The 14,189-nt window shown below is 51.3% G+C and overlaps 1 pseudogene; it reads right to left on the bottom strand.

The window, feature by feature from the left end:
• Positions 1–6,045: 6,045 nt before the first annotated feature.
• On the bottom strand, positions 6,046–8,739 carry LOC123927153 (annotated as a pseudogene).
• Positions 8,740–14,189: the final 5,450 nt, after the last annotated feature.

Raw genomic sequence — 14,189 nt, forward strand, 5'->3', positions numbered from 1 at the left:
AATGATGTGCTCTGCCGGCCACTGCAGACAAGTGCCAGCACTCTGTAAGGAGGAAATCATGAAAAGGATAACCCTGTCCATGTAGCCCAGCGCATTTATAACAAACTGAACCCCCCACACGTGCCACCACCCCAGTCGCCTACAGCAGAGAAGAGGACACAGCAGGGCTCAAGGAGGAAAGCAAGGAGGATGGGCAGCCACGCAGCGCCATCCTCCATCCTCTCAGTTGGAAAAGTCAGACTGACAAGTTTTAAAAATGCAACTTCTGGTTACATTTACAAGTAGATATATTGATATATGTTTGTTCATCCAAATCTCCCAGAGACAGGTCTGAACTTTACCGTCTGGATGAATTTCTTACAGATGACTTTCTTGTCACCCCTGCCACATAAAAGGAGGGAAAACACATTAAAAACACTTTCATAAATAAAGTGCCACACGTGATGCTGGGGGAAGGGAGGAAAGACCAGGTACGTTCCCTGCTCCCCCTAATGTTTCCTACCGTTCCATAGGAGCCTTGAAAGGAGGCATACAATGAAACCCGAGCAGTGTTAGAACAATAACAAAGATGCTGTGTCACCAAGGGCTCCCATCACAGGTCCTCATGCTGTCCTTAGGCTGATCCCACCAGGGATGGGATCTCACAACACATGAGGCAGGCACAGATAGGGAAGCAGCAACAGACTCGGGAAGGCCTTTGCTCTCCACGTCCCAGCCTGGACCATCATCTTCTCTACTCCCCTTTCCCCAATGAGACATTTCTTCCTGCCTTCCCCTTCTTTTCCAGGTCACCCCCACCTCCCAGTCTCTATCCTCACCAATCTTCTCCAATTTTGTACACATAGATGATGTTGTCGGTCTGTCCTATGGCAATTTTAGTGGAATCAGGAGAAAAAGCCATGCCCTTCACCATATAGCTCTTCCTGCCATATTAAGAGTTAAAAAAGGAAAAGGAAAAAAAAAGTCATGAGTACCCATGGTAGAGAAAAGAGAAGAAAAGGTGTTTGTGTGACTGTATGGAGCGTGAGGGATTTATCCTGAGAAAAGATGGGGCAGGCCATTTCCTATGCAGATGGCTGGGGAAGTTAGGAAGTTTTCCAGATTCATAAGACCCCATGAACAGGTTAAGGACACACAGAGTACTCTCTTCACCTTCATTTCAGCTGGTTTGGTGGAGAATTTCTCTCTCCACTCCCCATGTTCATCGTATAGCAACACCACTCGGTCCACTGTGCAGACGGCAAACTTGGCATTGTTCTGGGAGCAAGCCATGCAGGTCACCTTTGCAGCTCCATCTTGCAGAGGCAGAGGGGGCAAAAATAAGCCCAGGTGTTCATCCAGAGTGACAAAAGCATTTCTAGTTCCTTTAGCTCTAGTGTGACTTTGGTCAATTCTCCAAATCATAGTTCTTAAAACAAAAGATGCATCTTGGTCTCCAAGGCTATAAAACCCCTGGCCCAGGAGAACAAGGTGCTTTAGAAACCCATAATGCAAATACACTTTGAGGTGACACACAGTATCAACTGTACCAATGTGCCCCTGCAATGGTCTTGCTCCTTCATAGCTCAACTGAAATAAATTCATTTGGTCTGATAAGTTTTTCTTTTTTAATAGGTTCTGGTCTTTGGCCATTCATTCAATATACACATTTTTTTTCATTCAATATTATTTTTTAAAGGTTTTATTTATTTGACAGAGACACAGCGAGAGAGGGAACACAAGCAGGGGGAGTGGGAGAGGGAGAAGCAGGCTTCCCAGTGAGCAGGGAGCCCAATGTGGGGCTCAATCCCACGACCCTGGATTATGACCTTGCTGAAGACACTTAATGATTTAGCCACCCAGGCACTCCTCATTCAATATTTTTTGAGTACCTTACTGAGAAAGGCATGTAGCCAGGGGCTCAGAGGAAGACAAAGAGCAAAATACAGTCCCTGCCCCCAGGCTAATAACATGGTGCAAAACAGAAAAAATCCCATTAGAAAGGCATGTACAAAGCCATGATAGTTTGGAGAAGTCTGAAATCGTTTTATGTTTAAATGACCCAACTTTAAGGTTTGAAGAATTGGATGTAGTTAAATGGGGGAAGTTATCTGAAGTAGAAGGAATGATAGGAGCAAAGGCAAATCTCATTAAGAGACAGTAATTTAATTTAGCTTAAACTATCTTACAAATAGAACAGAAGAAGGAAGACAGGAAAAACAGTGAGGCCAGCACAAAAAAAAAACTTTGGCATTTGGCCAAGGAGTTTGGGCTTATTTGGTAGGACAAAGACAGGGAAAGTTCTGGAATGGGGAGTTAAACAATCAGAGTTGAGATTTAGGATGAAAAGCCACCAGCTTAGTTTTTTTTTTTTTAATCCCCCCCCCAAACTATGCACTGCTCAGAAGTCCAGTTTTGAAGTGATCATCTCCCAGTCAATTATTCTCTTCCACATCTGTCCACCACCTGGTCCTCAACGGTTCTGAACTAAGGACTTCCCTCCTTGAAATAAAACATTCAGCTTCTGCTCCAATAGTGTGATTAATACTTGGGCTCCAGAGCTCTGGTTTGAAACTTTGTTACTTTTCACTCCTAACCCACCTACCTCCAAAGTCCCAGGTTTAAAAGGCCTATTTTTTTCTTCCCTCCATCAAAATCCTCAGAGTCAGAAAATAGCCACACCACCACCTTTACCCTCCCCCACCGCTTGATTGAATTAGGTTCGAAAGGCTGAGGTTCCTCATTTTCCTTGCTCATCATCTTCCCTCATCATTTTGCCAATCCTGGGCGTTTGCCCTACCCTGCAACATGACATCTTATTTTGAAAGATTGAAGGGGATTTTCACTTCCAATTATTCCATTAGGGTAAAGGAATTTTTAAATTACAATTTCGGGGGCAGTGTCCTGAGCAATGAGCACTTCTCTCTTTTGTTCTAATTTCCCTCTATTCTCCTAATACCACATTCGCTGTGAAGCCTTCCTCATGCCTCACAGCACTGTGGTGAGGATTAAATGGGGGCAGGGAGTAGAATAATAACAACCAACCTTTAACAAGATCTTACCATAGACTAGACATTTTGATCCATGCTCAATATGCATTGTCCTTTTACTTCATAATGCTGAGACAGATATGATTATGCCTATTTTACAGATGGGGAAACTGAGGTTCAGAAAAGTTAAGTAATTTGCTCAAATTGACATACACAGTTTCTAAGGGGATGGAACCAAGATTTAAATCCACGTATGTCTGGCTCCACAAACCACAATCCTAACTCCTTAAATTATGCTGTCTTGCTACATAGGAAACATTCACTGATGGCAGATACTATCATTAGCTTTGTATGAGTCTATCCTTTGAATTTTGAATGTTCTCTCTCGTCTATCAGTTTCTACAGGGTTTTTTAGTTTGATAAGGCTATGGGCACATGACTTTCCTTAACTCTTCCTCCAAAGCCCCTCAGGCTGCTATTATTGTTACTCCCATTTTCCAAATGGAGTAGTTGGGTGGGCCTCAGAGACTGTGTGCCGAGGGCTTGAAGTCAGCGCGATTGGACCATTTATTTAAAGTGGAGCTGGCACTAGGACTTGAATGCTGGTCTCCTAGCTCCAAAACCCAGCCTTTCTTTAGCATGGTTCCTCTCCCGGTGCCCATCCTTTTCTGAATCTGAGATCTTCATCAACAGAGCGCACGTGAGGTCTTCCGCACTCCGTCTTTGGGGCTTTTACCTAAAGCGCTTGTTTATCCGGGCACAGACTTAGGTTCGTTGTTTACACGTGCGCCCAGCACGGGGCCTCGTACACAACTGAGGTCAAATGAAAAGGAATGAAAGCTACCGAAGTTAGTGGTCCGTCTTGACTACCGCACACTGCCTACCGAGCAGAGATTCCGCATACAGTAGGCGCTCAGCATGGTGAGATTTCAGTTCCCCCACTTCTCTGGGAACGTTAAGGCTGGCGAGGGAAGGAGGAGGCATGCAACTCCTCACCTGAGGGCTCAGCAGGGTCCTCAGATGCTTCAACTGCCTGAAGAACACCTGTCTCTCTGATGCCACCAGTCAGCGACAACTCCCGTCGTTACCTGGACAACCCGCCACGCAGTCTCAGAGACTGCCGCTGACGCAGATGCTAAGAGAGCCGAACACTCTTCACCAGGTCCCCACCTAGCTTCGCCTTGAAGCAAACAGAAGGTGCGCAGGCGCAGTGAGGTCTAGGGCGGGACCCCGAGAGGACTCGAGTCCTCTCTTCAACCAATCCTGTCCTTGCTTGCAAACTCAAGCTCAAGCCACGCCCACAAGCCCTCCACATACTCCAGGTCCTACCTAGGTAATGGCGGTCTTTCTCACACCGTGATTGTGAGTAAAGTGTGGCCGAATACTTCTTTTAATCCTTACAACCCTGGAGGAAGGCAGGGCGGTTGCTTTCACACGTTTTGCAGCGGGCCGGTTTTAACCGAAATAGGCTATATGATTTGCACGGGGTATCACAAGGCTAATCATGATAGCTAACTGAATACTCAGTATGCCTCTGCCAGGTACTGGGCAAAAGGTTGTAGATGCATTATCTCATTTAATCTCAAAGACACCTTTTGAAGGGGATGGCATTATTAGTTCCATTTCACATCCCAGGAGACTCAGGATTAGAGGGGTCACTTAACAAACTAACAGTAAATGATGCAACTGGGATTCAACCCAGAGCTGATGCATTTAAACAGCCTTTATATTCTGAACTTCTAGCTCCCTATATCTATGCCATGCTTCTATACCCCGTGCCACCTCCATCCCAAGAGATGAGGTGTCCAGAGTCCAGAGATGTGAGTGTTTCCGTGCCAGTGGCCAGTGAGAGGTACTACTTCAGAACTGGGAAGCAGTGGATCAAAGACTGCTGCCCAGATCTGGATGCTTTTGTGGTTCAAGGCAGAGGGCAAATGAGAACTTGGCTTATCTGATAGGATGAAGTTAAGTCTGTGATACCTGGGGTTGGAGCTAGGTTAAGTAGAAAGGATAATGACTTCTTGATCTATTTGGATTGGGGTCCCTTTCAGAATTACTGGCCTAAATTCTTGTAACATGCCAGAGAGACTGAGATGCAGAAAGGAGAGTTCATACACCTCCTCTGGAAAGATCCGAAGTTGAGAAGACCTCTGATTCTCCAGAGAGTATAGCATATGATGTCCAGATTCTGGGTTCTGCAGCCTTTCCCCCATAGTGCTTGCAAACATCAACAGGTATTTCTCTCATTGGCACCATTCCCCACCCTTGGAATTTAGGAAAGAGTAGAGGAAAGCCTCTACTTTCACAGGAAGGAAGTAGCCCCAGAGCCCAAAGTATAAGTCTTTTGACAGGGGAGTTCCAACCCCTCAGTTTTATTTCCATAATCCTCCTCTGGATATAGTGGCAGAGAGTGAATATAAACTCACTTACACTTTACAGTTATTATTGACTTTGACCAAATCAGCAGAGACAGAGGCAGACAGAAACAAAAGGAAGAGTGAGGGCGGGGAAGACTCTAAGTACAGGAGGCACAGGGTAGGAGCACGTGGACTGAAGGTTCCATTAGTGGAGCTGCTCTTTGATTTGTCCCAAACACCACTCAGTCCTTTTCTGGAAATTAACTGAGGTTGATGGAGGAGTCAGAGGAATAAATGGTGAAAAGCTTGGGTGTCAATGTGGGCAGTGAACTTGAAAAGGTTACCGGCCCCTCTCGTGTGGTATAACCTTCGTTTCCACGGATGCAGGAGAATTTATATCCCCCCGCCCCTTCTTTTCCTTCTCCGCCCTTCTCACTGAACAAAACAAAAGGAATTAGGGCTCTAGTTTTCTATACCCATTTCTGTCCTCTCCCCACCCATTCCAGGTTATAGAATCAAAACAAATGCCTTAAAACAATGAGAGTGTTCCTGTGGAGTTGGTGGTGGTGTGAGAGGCCCTTGTGGTCAGGGGAGAGACAGTGGGGAAGTGTCTTCAGCATACTATACAGTGTCCCATACAGTCATCTCCAGTTTGTCCAAGAACGTTTATTGGAAAAATGTCCAAGGGGTGAGGTCACCAGCAGCAGCTGGGGGAGGGGGGCTACCAGGTGAGAGGGGGAGCACCTGAGGCTCCGTGGAAGACATTGGAGTAGTGCAGTGCAGCATCTGCCCCAGACCCAGACAATTCCTTTGAGTTGCTGGGGGAGGTGGAGAACCCCAAGAAACACCCCTCTCTGAGACCCAGAGGCAAGATGTGGGGGCAGCTGGGGATGCCGAGAGACCTGATGCAGGTGCGATGGGGGCCCCATCTGGGACTTAGTGGGATACAGTTGAACAGGTGTCTCTCCCCTTGACCTGGGGGATGGAAGGACATATCCCATCTGATAGCCATTCCCCAGGTCCAGGGGCACAGCCCCTAAGAGACCTACCTTCTGGCCCTGCTCACAGTGGAAAGAGGATGGGTACCAGGCCTGAGATTGTGGGAGTGTCATTACCCTCTAAGAGATTATGGGATCCTTCAGTCTTGGGCAGATCACCAACTGAGGCTCTCCCTGACCCTATCCCCATCCCCAGGTTGTTAGTGCATCTGTTTTCGAGTTCGGTTTCTTCACTCATACATCAATGGTCTTGATGGATGGTGACTTTTTCTGTTTTGAAAAAAAATGGCTTGAGTCTCATGTCAGGAAGGTAAGAGCCTCCTTCATCCCAAATATCCATTTCCTTTCTCTTCCTGCCCCTCTTTGGCCTTCTCCCTTTCCCTGACTGCTTCTAGAAGCGAAATCACCCTTCCCTCCCTCACTGGCCCCACATCATATTACCTGTCTCGTCCCCACTGGTCTTCCCTGAGGACTCTGTTCTGGCCCCTTCCCCTTCTCCTTGGGGTTGTTGTTGGAGTCGTTGTCCTTGATGATATCATACTGACAGCAGAAGAGCCCAATTACAGCTGAGACACAACAATACAATCTGCACCTTGATCTTGACCTCCCCACTCACAGCCTTGAAGGGCAGTGAGATACCCACACGGTTTCTAGAAAATCTGAGAAGAAAACCCTTGAATTTCGGGTGCTCATATGCGAGCACCACCCTCTTAGCCTTCCTCTCCTCAAACTTCTGCGCACCCTCAACTAAGCATCTCCCCTGCATTTCCCTCCCTGCCTTTTCCCCTGACAGCCTTCACCACCTCCCACCCTCACTGAGCCCCCACTCCCCCAATCCTTGGTGCCCCGTGCAGCTGCTCACTCACTGGCCCACATGAGCAACACCACCACAATAACCACTTCCCCTGTCTGCAGTGGTCGCTGTCCATCCAGACCCTCCACTGTGATGTCACCTGAGAAGAAAGAGATAGACTCCAGGTTATGGGGAGCGGCCACAGAGCTCTTCTATGCAGACCCGTAAGGATGGAGAGTCTGGGGGCAGGGTTGCCCCTGCGAGCCCCTCTCTAGGAAGGTGGACAGGTAGTTAGAGACCAAAAAAGCAGGACCGTTGCGGGCAAGTATTCACACAGACTGCGGCGGCTAGGAACAGACGGTGGGGAAAAGGAAGCTTAAAAGCCCTTCTCCCAAACAATTCATTATCAGCCTGTTTATACCCAGTCCCCTGCCAACCTTATTCCTTCGTTTCTTGGCAGTATGATGAATTAAGTCAGCCTTTTATTCATCTAAGCTAGACTGGCTTGTTTGGGGGGAAGTAAACAAGAGGCTAAAGGGCAGGTAAAAAGCCAGAGAATCCAAAGCTTTTGGGAGTGGAGGATAGCTGAGCCTCTCACCTGGGCTTGAGCTGTTGGAGGGTAGCCGGTCAGAACCCTTGAGAGTTCAGAAGTGCACCCGAGGCCTTGGGGGGCTCTCTCCCCAAAGGCCGATGCTCTGAACCTGCATCGTGTAGTCGCTGTCTTCAGCCAGTCCCCAGAGGGCACAGGCCCACGTGGTGGTGTTCACCTCCCAGATCACAAGCTGCCCAGGGCCAGTCTGTCGCTGCGGGGAGATGATGGGACAGGAGGGTGGTCTCACACCAGTCCCAGGACTCAAACATCCAAGCACTCCACGGAGTAGGATGACAAGGGCAGCTTGAGCCAGGGGACACCAGCTCCCAGATTCCCCCACCACGGGGAGGGGAGCTTTGGTCCCCAGTGGGGGTAACGGAAGGAAGGCTCAGAGTTCCAAGGACACAGGCTGAGGGAGCAGAAGGGTAATTCGTACTTGCTGGGAAATGGAGTAGCCAATGACAATGTTGCCTTCTGGGATGTCCCAGGACACAGTGGCCGAGCTGGTTCTGAGGTGAGTGACTGTCACATTCACAGGAGAAGGAGGCCCGTCTGTTGGGTGCCAGAGTGAATAGGTTAACAGGTCCCATGTACGGACTAGCTCTGCTTGATCCCACTACCCCTTTACTCACCTGCTTGCACAAAGCCCAGGTCCCAACTGACCAGCAGGAGGACCTAAGGGCTTAAATATGGGGAGAGGGGCATCAGCGAAGCCATGGAACCCACTGAGTCTGCTGGGAGGCACTGGGGCATCCACTTGACATCCAGGTGGGGCTCCTGAAGGTGGCCGGAGTTGTTGGGGGCGGGTTCCAGGACTGCCCAGAACGCACGGGTGGCAGCAGCTCTCCCGGGCTCCCCACCACCCACAGCAGCCCCGGATCCCCCTACCCCCGGTCTCCCCACGCCTTCCCCGCCCCAGCGTCACCCAGGGTCCGCAGTGCTATGTTCTGCCCTGCCCACACCGACGTCCGCGAGTCCTCGCGGTAGGTCAGGCCTCGGCAGGCTGCTCAGTGCCCAGAGGGCGGCCCATCACCCGGCTCCTTGGCGCTGCCCCTACCCCATCCTGGCGCGGGCCCTGTGCAGCAGGCAGCGCATGACAGAGCTGCGGGCAGAGGGCAGGTGGAGGCCGAGTGGGAGTGGGCCACGGGGCTGCGGGGTGGGGGGGCCCAGAGCTAGGAGGGGCCGTGTAGTCTGTCCCTGAGTGTGGGGCGGTGCAGGCGCTGCCTGGCTGCTGGTAAGAGTCCTGGTACAGAGGCAGTGCAGCTGTCCCCCGGGCCCTGCAGTGGGATGTGACTGTCCAGGCTAGCTAGCCGCCGCCTTCTGCAGAGCTGGCCCGGCTCAGTCCACCGCAGCCCGACCTGGACGTGCTGGCCAGCCCTGCCCCCCAGGGTTCTCGCTGCACTCATCCCCCTCCTGCCCCGTCCCTATTCTCCCGGGGCTCCTCCAAGGACCCCTCTTACCTCTGATCCCGGCTCCTTCCGAGGAGCCTGCTGCGTGCATAGGGAGAGGAGCAGGTGCAAGGGTCTAGGGCACCTGGGAGGGCCCCTCCCTCCCGGGGTGGAATTAGCCAAGTTGGAAGGAGGAATCCCACTTCCCCTGCGGGAGGGGACAGAGTGGCCAGATAATTGTTCTAAAAATCTCCTACTTGTAGACTGTGTCAGCTTTTAAATCTCTTCCCCATTCATAATGTGATACTGATTCTCTTCACTCTCATTCATTCTTTCATTTATTAAACAAATAATTTATTGAGTGTCACCTAGGTGTCTGGGCATGGGAAGAGCTGGAGTACAGCGGTTAAGACAGCAGGCTGGGTTTATAGCGGTGGGAGTCTAAAGAGTAGCAACCTATGTTTTTAGCTCTTCTTCCTGCCTGGCGTGGAGAAATTGGTCGTCTAAGTGTCAGGTTTCCCAAAATCCGAGCGTCCAGAACCTCATAGGGCTGTTGGCAGGATCCAGTGAGAGAATGTTGGGGAATGTCGTTATAAATCTTCTGACACTGTGTGAGTGAGGGATTGTCATGAGTTTGCACCAGTCTGTTAGTTACTTCATTCTTTTAGCAAACATAAATCCTTAAACTATTTCGTGAGATCTGGAGTAACAACCTGGGTGTGAGTCCCCTTTCTGTCAACTGTGTGATCTTCAGCAATGACCTAACTTCTCTGAGCCTCTGCTTTACCATCTGCAAAATGAGAGTGTCAGTATGGTCTCCTTAGTGTGAATGTACCCAGTGAGATACCGTATGTGAAAAGTGCATTGTGCAGTGTAAATAAATGTTGGCTAATGTTGTATTTAGGGCAGATACTTTGGTTTCTAATTCTCATTGCAGCATTTCTATTTCTGTGGCACTTTTTTTCCTGTAATATTCAGTTCAGCGTGTGTCCCTCTGGGGCTCCAAAGCTTCTGTTACCTTCCTTCTGAGTTGAAAGAGTGAAATGGAGCAAGAGGCGCAGGGAGGACTCTGTGTTCTGGACTTGTGATCAAGCCATGGCTCAGGTCCTCTGACCTCTGCTGTCCCTGAGGACCCTGATCTCTGGCCTCCTGTTGCATCCTGGTCCCAGAGCACTCTGCTCAGGGATTCTCATTGTCCTGGGACTGTGTATTATTCTGCACTTCTGAGCTCCAGGCCCTCCAGAGAAGAGGTCATTGTGTCCAAAGGTTAAGAGCAATGAACCTCAGGTTTCCCCCTTCATGGGGCAAAGCAGAGCCTGGGACGTCCGCATGCATGCAAAGAGGGACCCCTGGAGCTTCCCTGGGGTGCCCAGAGGGCTGGGGGCCAACTGGTCAGGAAAGGGTGCGGGGAGAGATACTCAGAGGCGGTGGTACTCAAAGAGGCCAGGGTACCTGGGTTAATCATCACTGTGGCTCAGATGAGGCCCCACCAGCTGGAAGCAGAGTTAGCGTGACAGAAGGTTTTGTGTGGCTGAAGATGCAGGCACGACAGGGTGTCCACAGCGTGCGACCATGCCAGGCACAAAACGGTTTCAACACGTGATTGAGACCCCAGAGCCTGGCAAGTGGGAGGTGAGACCCCCTCCTTCCGCCTTCTCCATGTTGGTCTTCTGCACTGATTCCAAGAATCATTTCTCATCTGGACTTCCCTCCACCCTGGGTTTCTGTTTTCCCTCTCCTCCTTCCCATCTTCCTTCCTGACCTTCCCCTATTAGGCCCAGAGTACCAAGTTCAGGCTAAATCCTTGGATGGTGTGTGTGTATGTGTGTGTGTGTGTGTGTGTGTCCCCAAACCTTGTGCCTGCTGCCACTCCCACCTCCAGATCAAGAGGCATGAGTGAGGCTTGGTCTTTCTAAGGGTGATACGCAGCTGGCCGACAGGTTGAGGGAAAGATGCTCAATGTCATCGTCAGGGAAATGCACATCAAAACCACAGTGAGATGTCACCTCGCACCAAGCAGAATGGCCACCATCAAGAAGAGAACCCATAGCAAACGCTGGAGAGGATTTGGAAAGAGGGAATGCAGTGCCCTGCGAGTGGGGAGGCACCCTGGTGCAGCCACTATGGAAAACAGTATGGAGGGTCCTCAAAAGATTAAAAATAGAGATACCCTATGATCTGGCAATCCCACTTCTCGGCATCTGTCCACAAGAATGAAAACAGGAACTCAAAGAGACGTGTGTACTCTCGTGTTTGCCGCAGCCAAGACACAGAAAGAACCCGCGTGTCCCTCGTCCCAGGAATGGGTAAAGGAGATGCGGTCCAACCATGGGATAGACTATGACTCAGCCTCAATAAAGGAAGGACATTCAGACACCTGCTACCACACGCAGAAGCCCTGAGGACACTACGCTCTGTGGGGTAAGCCAGTCACAAAGGGACAGACGCTGCATCCCTCTGCTTATATGATGGACCTAGACCCGGCACATTCACAGGGACAGAAAGTTGAGTGGTGGCTGTCAGGGGCTGGGGGAAGGGAAGGAGGGACTAGTGTTCAATGGGGACATCACACAATTTGGGGAAGACGGAGTGCTGGAGGGGGACGGAGGGGACGGTTGTGTCACTGTGAATGCTCCTGATGGCGCAGAACTGCAGACATAAAAACGGTTAGGATGTCCTCATATCAGGGAGAGGGGGAGGGGGCTATGGACATTGGGGAGGGGAGGCGAACCATAAGAGACTATGGACTCTGAAAAACAACCTGAGGGTTTTGAAGGGTCAGGGGTGGGAGGTTGGGGGAACAGGTGGTGGGTAATAGGGAGGGCACGTTTTGCATGGAGCACTGGGTGTTGTGCAAAAACAATGAATACTGTTATGCTGAAAAAAATAAATAAAATGGGAAAAAAATGGTTAGGATGGTAAATTTTATATCATGTATATTTACCATTTCAAAGAATCACTTCAGCTTTTTCTTCATACTTCTTCAGAAAAAGATTTATTTATTTGAGAGAGGGCGTGAGCACGCATGCCCAGGGGCAGAGAGGCAGAATCCTCAAGAAGATGGTGACGTGGGGCTCGATCTCATGACCCATGAGATCAGGACCTAAGTCCCAAACCTAGAATCAGATGCTCGACCGACGGCGCCACCCAGGCACCCCTCTCGGTACTTGCAGTGTGGCTCCCAGAATATTTAAAGGTGCCCGTGGCCAGCACCTATTGGGGCTGGTGAGCTCTGTAGGTCTACCTCCCATCCTTGTGCCCCAGAGACTTGGGCCCAACAGGTCTGGGACGGGGCTGACAAGTCTCCAACATTTCCTGGGGAGATCCCGAGGCCACTGGTCTGGAGACCCTGCTTGAGAACCACTGCCAGGGGCACACGGAGCAGCCCCCACTTCCCGGTGGAAGTCCTGAGACCTCTGGTTGGCAGAGGGCCAGCCCCTACGGTTGTACTGGCAGAACCACCATGAGGGACCCAGGTGGGAATCTCCACCTGAACCGGTCGCTGAAAGACACCTGAGCACCAGGGCGCAGGGGGACATGGGTATCGCCGCTCCCTAGGGAGACCTTCACCAATGGGGCGGGGGGGCCACCTGGATGCTTGTCCTGATTGACCCAAGGAGCTGTGTTGACTTCAGCGGGAGGAAAGCAAGCGGCTTTTTTCTTTCTTTCTTTCTTCCTTTTTTTTTTTTTTTAAGATTTTACCTATTTATTTGTCAGAGAGAGAACACAGGCAGGGGGAGCAGCAGGCAGAGGGGGAAGCAGACTCCCTGATGAGCAGAGAGCCCGATGCGGGAATCGATCCCAGGACCCTGAGATTATGACCTGAGCTGAAGGCAGAGGCTTCACCAACTGAGCCACCCAGTGTCCCAGCAAGTGGCTTCTTGACGGGCTTCAGATTCGCCTCCCACCAGGGCACGACTGACAATGGCTGTAACTGGAAGTCCAATTCTGAGAGCAGACGGCACCTTCCACCCCTTTCTCCCATGCTGGCAGGAGACCGTGGTGACGGGCACTGTGAGCATAGCCCCCCAGTTGCGGGGGATGGCACAAGGCTCTTTCCTGAGAGCCTGCTTGCCAGCAGCAGCACGGGCCTCTGCCAAACCCCAAGCTGCCTGGGGATCCACAGGTTCCCCCACCCCTGCTGAGACGGCCCCGCCGAAGCAGCCAGCACGACAAGCTGACCAAGGGCTGGGAGAACGCATGGGCCCTGTCCCAGGTTGCCCACCGCAGCAGCACAGGACTTCACCCCTGGGTGACAGGTCTGCATCCAGCAGGCTGCTGGGCAGTGTTACAGGCTGCAACTGTGTCTTCCCAATTTCCTGTGATGGATTTCTCCCCCTGCCACACAGGATCTCAGAATGCGACTGTGTTTGGAGAGACGGTCTTTAAAGGCAGAATTAAGTTAAAACAAGGTCACGAGTGTGGGCCTCATCCAGTCTGACAGGTGTATTTACGAGAAGAGACTGGGGCAGAGACACACAGGGGGACCAGCACGTGAGGACTGGGGAGAAGAAGACACCCTCTACAAGCCAAGGAGGGAGGGCTCAGGGAAACCAACCTGTCCGGGCCATGACCTCGGACTTCCAGGCTCCAGACCACAGACATATGTGTGTGTTGCTGATGCTGCCCCGTCTGTGCCCTGTGTCACCCTGGCCCGAGTCCATGCACACAGGAGCTGCTGGGAACGTGAAAGATGTGGCACCAGGAGACACCTTTCACGATGAATGGGCTTGGTGACAACCCGTGGCAGGCAGTCGCTGGGGCGGGGAGGCAGGCCATCATGACCACCTCGGTGCCTACCAGGTGCCAGGCCGTGATCTCTCATAAGTCCTGTCATTGCGGCAGTGACGGGCGTGATCTGGGCTCCGCCAATGTGCAGGGGTGTCAGGCTCCATTCGATCCCCACCGTGGCACTGGGATCTGCACCTGCCTACAGGTGAGGTCACAGCCCCAGGTCACTGGCCAGGAGAGCGAGGAGCGGCCATCTCTCTCCCAGTCCAGGTTCCGCCTTGGAGCACAGAGAGCAGGTGTCGTGCTCTCTCTCCCACTTACGCCCTCGCCCAGGACGACAGCCCATGCTGGCAGCTGGGGG

Source organism: Meles meles, chromosome 16 (assembly GCF_922984935.1).
Source record: "Meles meles chromosome 16, mMelMel3.1 paternal haplotype, whole genome shotgun sequence".
NCBI classification, from domain to species: domain Eukaryota; kingdom Metazoa; phylum Chordata; class Mammalia; order Carnivora; family Mustelidae; genus Meles; species Meles meles.